This window comes from Bos taurus, chromosome 5, assembly GCF_002263795.3.
Source record: "Bos taurus isolate L1 Dominette 01449 registration number 42190680 breed Hereford chromosome 5, ARS-UCD2.0, whole genome shotgun sequence".
Taxonomy (NCBI): Eukaryota; Metazoa; Chordata; class Mammalia; order Artiodactyla; family Bovidae; genus Bos; species Bos taurus.
The window spans coordinates 74,291,739-74,303,503 of record NC_037332.1 but is presented as its reverse complement, the minus strand read 5'-3'; positions in this window follow the sequence as shown (position 1 = coordinate 74,303,503).

The window sequence follows — 11,765 nt, the reverse complement described above, 5'->3', positions numbered from 1 at the left end:
GACCACACACACCCTCTGTGCCTAGATATACTCTGGGAAGCAAAAGTGAAAGCAAAACTCTCACTTCTGAGCGGTTCAAGTCAAACAAACATCCTGCACACCAGGCCTCGCCCTGGGACTATTTCCACCTCAGGCTGACTTATTTAGAGAAAGAAGCCCAGTCCTGACATTCCACATCCTTCTTCACACAGTCCACTCCGTCTCAGGCTCCATGAAGGAAGACCGGCCACCAACACACCGTGAGTCCCTTGGCAAATCACTCCCCACCCCTCCCCATTCCATCTTCTCACCCCTCCAACCCCACACACACCAGCCTGCCTTCCTCGTTCACCTTCGTGCCACCAGCATGAGGTACAGTCCTAGAACAGACCAGCTGCTCAGTGCACACTGGTCACACTCTACTGCTGAGGGCCACGTCCAGGTGGCTTCTAGGATTCACTCACACTTCTAGGTTCTTCTGCCAGGGACACCTGCTGCATCCAACCGGGAGAAATGCTTTCTGCAAAGCCCAAATCTGGCATCACCTCCTCTAAGAAGGCCTCCATGACCTCGCCTGTTGAGCCCACTGTTTCCTGTTCTCCTCCCATGGTATCTAGAAGAGGGGCCTAAGGCCACCCCTCAGCCACTCTGTCCATGACCTTCCCCCCATCCCTTTTGATCAGATCCCTCTAGACTTAGCCCTGCTGGCAGGGACAGAACTAGTGCATTTAGTCCACAGGAGGAGGCCCAGCCTTGGTGGTCACTGCCATAAGGTGGATGCAGAAGTTCGTGGGAAGGGCTGAGAGCATGCTGCCTTTTACTACCTCGGCTTATCTCCACCTGACAGCACATGTTTTTCTCTCCAAATGGAAGACATTTATCAGAAAATCAGTGTCCTGGCGACTCAGAGAAGTCTGCAATGGAGCGCTGGCCCTTGTCTTTCTTTGGTTCCTGAGCAAAGAGCCTCTGTGGACGGGGCTGAGCGTGTGGCAGGGACTGTGCTCACACTGTCCATGCCTTTCCTGTTGAATCTCACACCAGCTCTAGGAGGGCCAGCTCCGTTTCATAGATGAAGAAATGCAGGTCAAGTGCCCACAGTCTGAGAGTCCTGCAGCTGGACTGTTGGTGAACTTCTCGGTTTGCCTCAAGCAGAAGTTCCTGCAGTGGACCTGGATGCCCCATGGAGGCCCGCCTGCCCTTCCCTCAGGGCTGCTTCACCCCTGGAAACGTCCCTGGGCCATTATGATCCCCTCCCCCCAGGTTTTGAGGGAGAGACAGGAGATTATTTCATGAGGATAGCCAACCATAGTTTGTTTTTAAAGCCAACTGTTATGTATCTGACGTGTTTTGCAGATAAGGGAGCTGAAAGGAGGGGAGAGGTGGGCACTTTGTTCCAGCAACTCAGGGACTTGTGTTTGGTGGGAGAATGTCAGCAGCTCACATCCTGCAAACATTCATTTGACACCCTGTCCCCAGAGCTCAGGGCTCAGGCCAGGACACAAGCCCCAGAGCCCAGACACAGAGGAGTCAAGGGGCAAACAGGCAGCTGCCCTGCCCACTGACCTGCACAAGTCTGCCTCTGACACCACAGGAGCTGCTGGAGCTCAAGGACGCCTCTTCCCCAGAGCTCGGGGTCCTCTGGGGACAGCCAGATCTGGGTGTCACACCTACAGAAGGGACACAGGGAGGAAGAGAGGGAGGCAGGGGTTTTTCTGCAGGGAAAATCGGAGCACAGTCACCACTCCCACCTGCTCACTTTAAACCTCAGGCAGAAATCCAGGAAGCAGGGGGGCGGGAAAGCCATGTGGGCCTCCCCGGGGGACACCTGCCTGGGTGAGGGCTGCCAGGCCCTGCTTCCTCAGTGCCTCCACACAGGACAGCTGGGGGCCCTGAGCTGCTGGTGGGTGTCCCGGGACTCACTTCCCGGCCAGGTAGCCCCTGCATCAGGCCTGGAAGCCGATGATGACATCGGTGATCTTCAGGTCCCACTCCTCCTCCAGGTGGGCCAGCACAGTAGCCCAAAGAAAACCTGTACCGCTCTGGCCCATGTGGTACAGGTTGCTCTCGATCTCCAGGACCCTGATGTAGAAGAGGAGAGCTGGCCGCTGACCACATGCCACCCCAGCCACCACGGAGTCCTAGAGAAAGACCAAGGCCCTGGATCGGTCTTAACGCTCTGCACACAGACTTCTGGTGCAGGGAAAGCGGGCTGGAGGGACACCAGGAAGGGGGCACGTGGGGGCCAGCACGGGACAGGTAAGGAGTCAGACTTGCAGAGAAACACAGAACCTGGGCCCTGAAGGGATTTCACCTGCTGGCATCTCTGCCCCGTGCATTTCTAACCAAGGTGGCAGTGGATATCGGGGCTCTGGTACATTACCCTAGGTAATTAGAGAAAGAGTGTTTCTTGAAACAGGTAGTTTAAAGTCAAGAGGGGCTTCGACATACTTAGGAACCTAAGGAGCGAAGCAGGGGAAGCCAAGAAAGTGGGGCCAGGTGCAGGGTGGCGCACAAGGGCCACAAGTGCCTTGGGAGCAGCGCTGTGACAGGGCAAGTCTCTCATCAACAACTGTCATTGACGAGGAGGCTGGGCCCAGACTGGGTGTAACCCAGCATCCGAGTGAAACCAATTGTTAGCTACTCTGTGCAAGCAACACAATTTGCTGAGAAGAACCAGGTTTCGTGAAAGCCAGGACCTCCACAGACTGAGGACACCCCCGTTCAATTAGGTCCACGCCCTGGGATCCAGCCACTGGAGGCTGTGCGCCAGGTGGTGTGAACATGCCCTCATAGGTGGCCTTGGCTACACCTAGATGGTGAAGTCAGCCTGCAGGGACACCCGGGGGCGGTGGGGGGTGGGGGGGAATGGGTCAGACACAGGGAGCCTTTAAGCGCTCATTCCCTTTACCCCAGCAATGTCATCTGCAGGGCCCACCCCCGGAAAAACAGCCTCAAAGATGAGGGGGAAACTTCATACACAAATATGTTCACTGCAGTGTCATTTAAACGGAAGGAAGTTGCAAGAGCCTAAATTCCAACAATATGGGCAGAGCGAACTTAGACGTTTGCCAAGTGTTAGTCATTCAGTTGTGTTCAAGTGTTTGTGAAGCCATGGACTGTAGCTCGGCAGACTCCTCTGTCCATGAAATTCTCCCGGCAAGATTCCTGTAGTGGGATGCCATTCCCTTCTCCAGGAAGTCTTCCCAACCCAGGGATATGAACTCGGGTCTCCCGCATTGCGGGCAAATTCTTTAGGGTCTGGCCACCAGGCAAGTGAAGTGAAGTCGCCCAGTGGAGTCCAACTCTTTGGGACCCCGTGGACTGTAGCCTACCAGGCTCCTCCATCCATGAGATTCTCCAGGCAAGAATACTGGAGTGGATTGCCATCTCCTTCTCCAGAGGATCTTCCTAACCCAGGGACCGAACCCAGGTCTCCTGCATTGGAGGCAGACGCTTTAACCTCTGAGCCACCAGGGAAGTTACCAGGCAAAGACCTTTTTAAAATATAGGGATGAACTGAAGTATGTACAGAAGAAATGACAAGATTTTTGAGGTTTGCTTCTAAAAACACAGCTGCACTGTAGGGAGATGGCCAATAATCTTACTGGGCGAATTATTTTACTTCTCTAGGTTTTACCCCATTTCCTGAATCTGAACCATTAGTTGTAGTGTTTACATAATGAAATATACAGCTTTTTAATTATCAGGTTAAAGAATGGTTGGGCATAACATGTCTGCTGTCTTTCAAAAACAATGTCCCTATCTTTGGAGGGAGGGCTCTGCCCAGACTCAGCGGTCATCACCAGTATGAGGTCCAGGACTGCACCCTTTGAAAAAGAACAACTTAATGTGAACTTCCAGGCATTCTTGAGAGATGGGAGCAGGATCTTAAAGATGCTCAGCACCAAGGCGTGAGAGAAACACGAAATTGTCCGCAGAGGCTCTGCCCGGAGGCACTCAGGTCCCGGGTGGCAGGCACATGTGTGCAGCACACATCCCTGCCCATAGCTCCCCACAGGGGACAGGACAGCGGGTGGGGACAGACAACTGCATGGTCTGGGCTCCCAGGGGGATAGGAACTTCACTTCCTCCTGGAACAGAACACCCAGTATTTTACCGACCAATCAGCTCAACATGGATCAGGGAGGAGGCTCAAGGCACCCAGAGGGCCCACCCAGGATGGCCTTCCCCAGGCAGGGGCCTCAGCCACTCTCCTGGTCCCTGAGCTCCTCCTCCTCCTGCTCTCAGTTGGGGTGAAAAGCACCTGCTCTCAGAGGTGCAGTGAGGTCCTGATTAGGACCCAGGTGACAGTGCTGACACAGCAATGGCCCAGCCCAGGCTCCACAGGGGTGAATTTCCCCACAGGAAAGAGGAACAGGGAGTGGGATTCCAGTGAAGACTGGTATCAGGACAGCAATGTTCCTGGGGGCCGGGGTCTCTACTGCACCTCCCTGTTGCCTGCACATATATAATATACATGCAGAAGACTGAGAAAGGAGCCCGATGGACCAGGAGATGCACTGGCATCGTGCTGGGGCCCTTCACCCTTGACATCACTGCAAGATGCAGCAGGGGAGGTGATTCGTGTTTGTCTCCAGCTGGGAAGTGGGTGGTGCACTTACTGTCGTGTGTGGGGTGCTTGGACCCAGAACAGCATGAGGAGAGTCATGTCTGTTGGTCTGGGCAGAGGGCACGTGTGCATCCAGGAAGCACTCAATCTGGAGCCTCTCTACCTGAGACTTTCCCACAGGGTTCAGGTCCCTTTTACTCATTCATCTTCCTCATCCTTCAGCCTGATATATGAGTCCAAGGATACCGTCCCCAGGCCCAAGTTATTCTGTCTCTTGGGAACTTGACACTGAGATTCCAGGTATCTGGACCTAAGCCGCCTGCTGACTGGACCTCAGGGGACAGACTGTGGGATCCTGGAGGGGGACATGTCCTGCTTCCTGTCCTCCCTGAACTGTGCGTGTTTGGGACTTCTTTCTATCCTCTGACCTGGACTTCTTCCCTCTCAGTGCACCCTCTTCTGTGCTCACTTAGCCAGATGCAGTTTCTGTTGCTCAGAACTACAAGGATCTCATGTGACACGGGTCACCGTGGAGTTGCATCAGCTGCACACTGAGCTCAATGGAGTCCAGCTCTAAGGGTTAGGGGGAGATGGGGGTGGACACAGAATGGTTCTGTACCCAGTGCCTAAAACCCTGCCCAGAGAAGTCTGTGCAGGATGGGAATTCTCCAGGGACTGATGAAGAACTGATGAAGGAATGAACTCACATTTCTGAAGGTCAGGCAGGCGATGGCCATGACTGCTGACATCTTCAAGAAGGAATGAGAGGACTGGTTGAAGCCTCAGGAAAACACAGGCTGAGAGGGTGTCCGAGGCAGTGAGGAAAGTCTTCCGAGGAAGGTTTGGAGAAAAGTGTGGAGAAGGCTCTGCAGCACGTGGGGAAGGACTTAGGTGACATCCTGAGATCATTTCCAGGTCCCAGGTCTCTGGCTTCCTGCCCTGGGCTCCAGGCGTGGGAAACTGTTAGGTGCTCACATGCCCCACATGTGGAAACACAGAGAGTTGGTGCCCATGTGGAGCAGGCCCGTGGGGGTGAGAGACACACCCAGATGCTCCCCTTTCCTCCCTGGAGAGGAGGAGCATGAGGCATCCCATGAAGGCTCCTCACAAAGTCCAGGCAGGTGCAATCCCAGTTGTGTGGCAAGGTCAGAACATGGCCTTGGATGGACTTTCCCTCCTTCCTGCCCACTTCCCCAAGCCCCTCAGTCCTGCTCCTGGTGATGGAGTGAGCCTGGCATCCAGCTCTGCCCTAGGGGTGACCACAGGCTCCAGCAGGCTAGGCTGCAGCGAGGCTTTGAGTGTCTATGCTCAGAGTCATAGGCAGATGTGGAGGAGGGGAAGCAGGTAGGGCTAAGATCAATATTCTTAAGAGTCATTCTAGCCCCATGTGGGGAATAGATAGGTGAGGCAGGGCAGTGTCCCAAGGTAAACACAGGAAGACCGTTTTGGAAGTTCCTACAGGAGTCCTGGTGAAACGTGAAGGCAGCCTGGGTGAGGCGTGTGCTCTCTCTCTCTGCCCCACTGTTTATGGCTGACCCCACTCCTCACACCTGCACACAAGCCCTCTGCTCTCAATTACCCTCGGGTGCCCCGTGTCCATCCTTGTCCCCGGGGCTGGAGGAGGGGCATTCCCGTGCTCAGCCCAAGTCAGAGGACATGGGCTCCCCCTGGTGTCCAATGGGGCCCGCGGGGCTCCAGGGTCTGAGGGAAACAACTTTATGGGAGCCCAGCGGGCAGGCAGAGGAGCCATGGAGGACGTGCTTCCTGAGACCCTGGGAGACAGGCTCATGGGGAAGGAGGTCAGGCATCTGGAGCCCAGCTGAGCTCATCAATCAGTGAAAGGAAGCCTCAGTGAATCAGTTCATATTTATTGAACTAAAGTCTGTAGAACACAATGTGGAGAGAGGCAGATGGTCCTAGAATATCTTGTTCTGCTTCATCCCCAACTGAGGAGGAAATTGAGGGTCAGAGAGGCCTTGTCTGTTGACCCCAGGCTGGTTGATCTCCTTGACACACCGCATAGTTCCTTGGCCTGTTGATGCCTTCTGCTTCATCTTTCTTTCTCTTTTTCCCAAATCAATCTCTGTTCCTACACAACACTGGGAATTTCATGGGAACTTCACTGGTCTCTCGGTGCACCCTGAACTCAAAGGGCACCTGGATACTTGTCAGATGCTCCATCCACTGAGTTGTCATCACTACTGCTGCCGCCACCATCATCACCACCACTGTCACCAAGGAGCCACTGCCTGAAGTTCTACATAGACCACTCTTCAAAGAAGGTATACAGATGGCTAGCCAGCATATGCAAAGAGGCTGAACACTGCTAATTATTCATTCAGTTCAGTTCAGTTCAGGCACTCAGTCGTGTCCGACTCTTCACAACCCCATGGACCACAGCACGCCAGGCCTCCCTGTCCATCACCATCTCCCGGAGTCCACTCAAACTCATCTCCATTGAGTCAGTGATGCCACCCAACCATCTCATCCTCTGTGTATGCTAATCAAAACTACAATAAGAGATCACCCCCTACCAATCAGAAGGGCCATCAAGTCAAAGTCTACAGACAATCAATATTGGAGATGATGTGGAGAAAAGGCATGCCTTCTACACTCTTGCTGGGAATATAAATTGGTGTGGCCGTTATGGAAAACAGGAAAGAAGTTCCATAAAAACTAAAAATAGAGCTATCATGTGATCCAGTTATCCCACTTCAGGGCATATATTTGGAAAAGAAAAAGTTCCAATTCGAAAAGATACATGCACCCCATGTTCATAGCAGCACTATTTACAATAGACAAGACATGGAAGCAACCTAAACGTCCGTCAACAGATGAAGGGATAAAGACAATGTGGCACATACAAACAATGGAATATGACTCAGCCATAAAAAGAATGAAACAATGCCTTTTGTAGTAACATGTATGGATCTAGAGGTGATCATACTAAGTGAAGTAAGTCTGGCAGAAAAGACAGGTACATAATATCAATTATACGGAGAACTAAGAAACAGTCTAGGTGATTCCCTGGTGCTCTAGTGGTTCAAATTTGGTGGTTTTGCTGCTATGGCCACATTTATCCCACATCAGGGATCTGAGATCCCACAAACTACTTGGCATGGCCAAAAAAAAGAGTCCAAATGAACTTATAAACAAACCAAAACAGACTCATAGTCATAGAAAATATAATTTGTTGTTACTAAAGAGAGAGAGAGGAAAACTAGGAGTATGGGATTAACAGATGCACACTACCGTACATAAAATAGATTTAAAAAACAAGGACTTTATGTATACCACAGGGAATAATAGTATCTTATAATAATCTGTAATGAAAAAATTAAAAAGAATATACGTATATACATAGATTATGTATAATTGAATCACTTTGATGTTCACCTGAACTAACAGAATATTGTGAATCAACTCTACTTCAATTAAAGAAACAAGCAGACAAAAGAAGTCACAGCCTAATTAAGATAAAATGCTGGGATCAAAGGCGAGTTGTTGGAGAAGTCGGGCTAGAGGCCACCACCAGGGGGAGACTCTTCTTGCTGGGACATCAGACCCCGGCAAGGGCAATAGAGCAGCCCCTGCTACTTCTCCTGGATCCCAACGATCCTGCGCCTCTGACTATCCCCCATTTTCAGCCCTTTTGTCTTTCTGTGTCTTGTTGCTAGTTCCTCTGCCTCTCCCTGTATTCTGCACCCAGTGTCGTCTTTAGTTCAAAGTAAGTGGTTTCTGAGCAAGGCTTTCTTATCCCTCCTTGCTGTTCTTTGGAACTCTGCATTCAGATGCTTATATCTTTCCTTTTCTTCTTTGCTTTTCACTTCTCTTCTTTTCACAGCTATTTGTAAGGCCTCCCCAGACAGCCAAGGAGAGATAAGAAAGCCTTCCTCAGGGATCAATGCAAAGAAATAGAGGAAAACAAAAGAATGGGAAAGACTAGAGATCTCTTCAAGAAAATTAGAGATACCAAGGAAACATTTCATGCAAAGATGGGCTCAATAAAGGACAGAAATGGTATGGACCTAACAGAAGCAGAAGATAGTAAGAAGAGGTGACAAGAATACACAGAAGAACTGTAGAAGAAAGATCTTCACGACCCACATAATCACGATGGTGTGATCGCTCACCTAGAGCCAGACATCCTCGAATGTGAAGTCAAGTGGGCCTTAGAAAGCATCACTATGAACAAAGCTAGTGGAGGGGATGGAATTCCAGTTGAGCTATTTCAAATCCTGGATGATGATGCTGTGAAAGTGCTGCGCTCAATATGCCAGCACATTTGGAAAACTCAGCAGTGGCCACAGGACTGCAAAAGGTTGATTTTCGTTCCAATCCCAAAGAAAGGCAATGCTAAAGAATGCTCAAACTACCCACACAATTGCACTCATCTCACATGCTAGTAAAGTAATGCTCAAAATTCTCCAAGCCAGGCTTCAGCAATACATGAACCATGAACTTCCAGATGTTAAAGCTGGTTTTAAAAAGGCAGAGGAACCAGAGATCAAATTGCCAATATCTGCTGGATCCTCAAAAAAGGAAGAGAGTTCCAGAAAAACATCTATTTCTGCTTTATTGACTATGCCAAAGCCTTTGACTGTGTGGATCACAAGAAACTGTGGAAAATTCTGAAAGAGATGGGTATACCAGACCACCTGACCTGCCTCTTGAGAAACCTATATGCTGGTCAGGAAGCAACAGTTAAAACTGGACAACAGACTGGTTCCAAATAGGAAAAGGAGTACGTCAAGTCTGTATATTGTCACCCTGCTTATTTAACTTATACGCAGAGTACACCATGAGAAATGCTGGGCTGGAAGAAGCACAAGCTGGAATCAAGACTGCCGGGAGAAATATTAATAACCTCAGATACCCAGATGACACTACCCTTATAGCAGAAAGTGAAGAAGAACTAAAAAGCCTCTTCAAGAAAGTGAAAGAGGAGAGTGAAAAAGTTGGCTTAAAGCTCAACATTCAGAAAATGAAGATCATGGCATCTGGTCCCATCACTTCATGGAAAGTAGATGGGAAAACAGTGGAAACAGTGTCAGACTTTATTTTGGGGGGCTCCAAAACCACTGCAAATGGTGATTGCAGCCATGAAATTAAAGACGCTTACTCCTTGGAAGGAAAGTTATGACCAACCTAGATAGCATATTCAAAATCAGAGACATTGCTTTGCCAACAAAGGTCCGTCTAGTCAAGGCTACGGTTTTTCTAGTGGTCATGTATGGATGCGTGAGTTGGACTGTGAAGACAGCTGAGCGCCAAAGAATTGATGTTTTTGAACTGTGGTGTTGGAGAACACTCTTGAGAGTCCCTTGGACTGCAAGGAGATCCAACCAGTCCATTGTAAAGGAGATCAGCCCTGGGATTTCTTTGGAAGGAATGATGCTAAAGCTGAAACTCCAGTACTTTGGCCACCTCATGCAATGAGTTGACTCATTGGAAAAGACTCCGATGCTGGGAGGGATTGGGGGCAGGAGGAGAAGGGAACGACAGAGGATGAGATGGCTGGATGGCATCACTGACTCGATGGACATGGGTTTGGGTGAACTCCGGGAGTTGGTGATAGACACGGAAGCCTGGCTTGCTGCAATGGGGTTATAAAGAGTCACACGTGACTGAGCGACTGAACTGACTGAAGTGGTTTCTGATGGGAAGGGAGTTAGGGGGAGAATGGATACATGTATGTGTATGGCTGAGTTCCTTCACTGTTCACCTGTAACTATCACAGCACTGTTAATCAACTAATCCTCAATACAAATAGAAAGTTCATAGTGTGAAAAAAGTGCCCTCCACTGCAGGATAGCTAGGGACCCTGAGTGAGGATCAGGCTGGGTGGGCTGGGTGTCCCGGGACTCACCTCCTGGCCAGGTAGCCCCAGCAGCAGGCCTGGAAGCCGATGATGACATCTGTGATCTTCAGGTCCTGCTCCTCCTCCAGGTGGGCCAGCACGCCAGCCCGGAAGAAGACCTTGCTCTGGCCCATGCGGTACAGGTTGCTCTCAAGCTTCAGGGCTTCGATCCAGAGGAGGAGAGCCAGCTGCTGACCATGGGGCACCCCATCCACCACAGAGCCGTGGAGCAAGGCCAAGGCCAGGGAAGGGGCCTGGAGCCTGGGTTGGCCCTGCTGCTCTGTGGGCAGCCTCCTCCTGGTGCAGGGAGAGTGGGGCTGTGGGGACATAGGAGAGGGCATGTGGGAGTGAGCACGGGACAGGTAATGAGTAAAAGCCGCAGAGAAATACAGAACCTCGGCCCTTTAGGGACCTACATGCTGGAGTCTGTGCCCACAAGCATTTCTAACAAAGGTGGCAGTAGATACTAGGACTTAGGAGGCACTACCTTAGGTAACTATGGAAACAGTGTCCTTGTTTGTTTATTTGACGTCCCTGGGTCTTCGTTGCTGTGGGGACAGGGGCTGCTTTCTCTAGTTTCAGCGAGTGCGCTACTCTTCGTTGAGTACATGGGCTTCTCATTGCAGTGGCTTCTCTTTTTGCAGAGCACAGGCTCTAGGGAGCGGGCTCAGTGGTTGTGGTGCACGGGCTTAGTTGCTCCCAGCATGTTGGATCTTCCTGGACCAGGGAACAATCCCGTGTCCCCTGCATTGGCCGGCAGCTTCTTTACCACTGTACCAGGGAAGTCCCAAAAGGTTTCTTTTGAAAAAGGTACTTTAAAGTCAAGCCTGGCTTCAATGTCCTTCCAAAGCACAGGAGCTAAGCAGGGGTGGCTGAGCAGTGTGGGGCCATGTGCAGGGTGACGGGCAACACCACAGGTGGCTTGAGAGCCTCACTGGGACAGTACAAGGTGCTCCTCACCAATTGTCCTTGTCACAGAGGCTGGGTCCAGACCAGCTCCACAGGCATCTGAGTGTAACCAGTTGTTAGATATTCTGCGTCAGCAGCACAACTTCCTGAGATAACCGGTGGATTCTAAGTATGGACCCTGCAGACTCAAGACACCCCTGTTCTCTTCGGTCTAAGCCCCAGGAACAAGGCAGCTGGAGGCCTTGTGCCGCTTGTTATGAAGGCAGCTCTGTGAACTTCAAGGCATTTGTGAGAACTAGGAGCAGCAGCTTAAAACCAGCAAACTCAGGGCCAAGCGAGGAGCTAGAAGCCTCCAAAACAGGCCCTGCCAGAAGGGACTCAGGTCCTGGGTGGCGGGACAGACCTGTGCCCATCTCTCCCCACATTGGGAAGCACAGCAAGTGATGA